At 42.6% G+C, this 3562-nt stretch overlaps 1 pseudogene; it reads left to right on the top strand.

Annotated features, from left to right (window-relative positions):
• The first annotated feature begins 263 nt into the window (after positions 1-263).
• On the top strand, positions 264-2363 carry LOC116275659 (annotated as a pseudogene).
• The last annotated feature ends 1199 nt before the right edge of the window (positions 2364-3562 follow it).

Here is a 3562-nt window from a genome sequence, read left to right as displayed (position 1 = left end):
GATCTCAGTTCACTGCAGCCTTAACCTCCCACCTCAGCCTCGCGAGTAGCTGGGACCACAGGCACCACTGTGCCCAGCTAATTTATTGTATTTTTTGTACAGATGGGGTTTTGCCATGTTGCCCTGGGTGGTCTCAAACTTTTAGTCTCAAGCAGTTCACCCACTTCGGCCTCCCAAAATGCTGTGACTACAGGCATGAGCCACAGTGACTTTTTAAAACCCTTTAAAAACTTTTTAAAAGCATCTCTTCTTAATTCCTTTAACTGGAGGTATCTCTTCTCTCATTCTCCTCATCTTTGGTGTTCCCTCAGAGTTCACTGCTGACTGGATGTACAACATACATTTCAAAGTCAAGGCTGGGTGCGGTGGATCATGCCTATAATTCCAGGGCTTTGGGAGTCCAGGGCAGGCAGATCGCTCGAGTTCTGGCACAGGTTTGCAAGTGCATAATCTGGGGAAAAAAACAAGAACAACTTTGGCCTGGAGTAGGGCATGTGCGCCACCTTTCTAACCTACTGAACGAAACCCTGATCCTTTCCTATTTCTCCCAGTGTGGCACTGTTACAAGGTTCAGACTATCCAGAAAGAAAAGGACTGGAAATAGCAAAGGCTATGCAAGTGTGGAGTGTGAGTCTGAGGATATTGCCAAGATAGTTGCTAAAACGATGAACAACTACTTGTTTGGTGAAAGACTCTCGGAGTGTCATTTCATGCCACCTGAAAAAGTCAGAAAGAACTCTTTAAAGACTGGGATATTCCATTTAAGCAGCCATCATATCCATCAGTGAAACGTATAATCAGAATCGGCACTTACACAAAAGCTAATGATGGAGGGGCAATTTAAAAAGAAAGAAAGGGCCGGGCGCGGTGGCTCAAGCCTGTAATCCCAGCACTTTGGGAGGCCGAGACGGGCGGATCACGAGGTCAAGAGATCGAGACTATCCTGGCTAACACGGTGAAACCCCGTCTCTACTAAAAAATACAAAAAAAAACCTAGCCGGGCGAGGTGGCGGGCGCCTGTAGTCCCAGCTGCTCGGGAGGCTGAGGCAGGAGAATGGCATAAACCCGGGAGGCGGAGCTTGCAGTGAGCTGAGATCCGGCCACTGCACTCTAGCCTGGGCGACAGAGCGAGCCTCCGTCTCAAAAAAAAATAAAAATAAAAATAAAAATAAAAAAATAAAAAGAAAGAAAGATTGCTTTGGAAGAAATTAGTTTAAAAAGGAATTGATTATGATTTTCCTTCTTTGATTTTACAGAAAATGGAAAGTATTTCAAAAACGAATCATCAGATATCTACAAAAGGCCAGGTTTTATGTAAGAAGAAGAAGTTTTAGGCACTCCTGACTCTCCTGAGAAGACTGCAGATACCCAGGGCCCCACACCAGTTTGCACATCAACATTTTTGGAGAGAGGAAAATCTGAAGCATCTGAAATGAATGGTGATGATGAAGATAATGAAATAGTTTTCAAACAGTCCATATCCTGTGTAAAAGAAAAAATACAAGAGACTCAAACACCTACACATTCACAGAAAAAAAGAAGAAAAACAATCACTGATTTTCAGTGTATTGTATATGATTTCTTCTGAAAAGTATAATATTTTTATGACAAAAATACAAAAAATTAGCTGGGTGTGGTGGCTCATGACTCTAGTCCCAGCTACTCAGGAGTCTAAAGTGGGAGGATCACCTGAGCCCAGGAAGTTGAGGCTGCAGTGAGCCGTGATCACGCCACTGCACTCCAGCCAAGTCAAGTCATTACATTTATCTTAGCCTGTTCTGGCTGGCATAAGAGGGATTTGTATTAAGAATACAATAGGCAATCTCACAGACATCAAAGTACAGAACTCAACATATGACCACACCATGGAAGGACTGGGCTGGGAGATTATTTTTCTCTCCTGCATGCCTTTCTCTGGACTTCTGCTCCATGCTTGTGCTTTGCTCTGCAGATGGACATTCAGCATGTACACCAGGCTCCTCCAGCCTCTGAGGCTTTGGCTTACCCTGGCAGTAGCCCTGGTCCCAGTGCTACTGGACCTTTCCATACAGATGCTCATCTGCAAAAAAATCTATCTAGCACCCTCTGTGTCATTTCCAATGAGAGGATAGAGAATCTGATCTGCCTAGCAGTGAGGGTGGGAGTTCCATAGTTTTCCCTGGATGTGTAGTCCTGCCCTTTCCAGAGACTCAAGGAGGGGCCGGATATCCAAAAAGAGGGCATGGGTGGGGAATCAGTAATGCAGTCTATTTCAACAAGAAAGTATAAAGTAGAGGTGGTGGCTCATGCCTGTAATCCCAGCACTTTAGGAGGCAAAGGATGGCGAATTACTTGAGCTCAGGAGTTTGAGACCAGACTGAGCAACATGGCAAAACCCCATCTCTACTAAAAATACAAAAACTTAGCTGGGTATGGTGACACATGCCTGTAGTCCCAGCTACTTAGGAGGCTGAGGTGGGAGACTTGCTTGAGCCCAGGAAGTCAAGGCTACCATGAGCCAAGATCATGATGCCACTGCACTCCAGCCTGAGTGACGAAGCGAGACCCTGTCTCAAAACAAAACAAAAAAAGTGTAAAGTGGAAGCATCTGTATGCATGATTGAAGTCATGCTTTCCACATTTTTTTCCACCTTGCCCTTTTTCTCTCTACAACACTGTATCTGAAGCTTTTCCCTATGTTATCAAGTACTCACAAGCATTATTTGAATGATTGCATCAGATCCATTATCTGGATTCATTGTCATTATCCATCTGCAGTTGCTGGAGTTACTGCCCTTTCTGCCACACTCAGTCACCCTTCTGACCTTGCTCTTGTCCTGTTATCTACTAATATATATACTGGTCACTTAGGACTTAAAGTTAAGAATACATAGTTAACATAGTTCCTAACACTTCAAAGAGAATGTAGATTCCTAAAAATAGAATGGCTTGGTGGTTATGATAATTTTAAAGTAAAATAGACAAATTGATATTGAAATTAATGTTTTGCTTTCTTCTTATATCTATTTTTCACTTCTCTGTCATTTTGATGGATAAATTTTCATTTGAAATTATTTTTATTTCAAAATAGAAATAGCATATGACATGAGAATGGGAACTCTGAAAGGTTCAACTTTCTACTCATTGGTTTCCTTAGATTGTCACAAAAACTACTGATAGTCAATCATGATTGGCCTATATTGAAAGTGAGTTAACATTATGTACAACTTAAGCACTATACTTTCTATCAGATATAGAAAAATAGGTGGTGTGTTTGGAAAAGTATTGGGCTAGGAGTCAGGAAGCTTGACTGTTAGTCCCAACCCTGCTTCTTCAGTTGAGCACCTCTAGGCAATAATTCAGCAGCTATTTCTTAAATACCTACCGAGTTTCAGGCTTTGTAGTTGGGCTGGGAATATAGACATAGATATTGCATTCATGATTCTCCAAGTGTCCCCTCCTCACCCCGGCTCACAGTGAGCTTTCTTATGTATTGTGTAAATCTGTCTCCTAACAGGCCCCTACTCTGTCTCCAATCTGCTTCCCAGGGCAGTTATGAGGATCAAATGAGGGAGAATATGTG

This window comes from Papio anubis, chromosome 7 (genome assembly GCF_008728515.1).
Source record: "Papio anubis isolate 15944 chromosome 7, Panubis1.0, whole genome shotgun sequence".
NCBI lineage: Eukaryota > Metazoa > Chordata > Mammalia > Primates > Cercopithecidae > Papio > Papio anubis.
The sequence above is the reverse complement of the archived record's forward strand: the minus strand, read 5'-3'. Positions and strand labels throughout refer to the sequence as shown.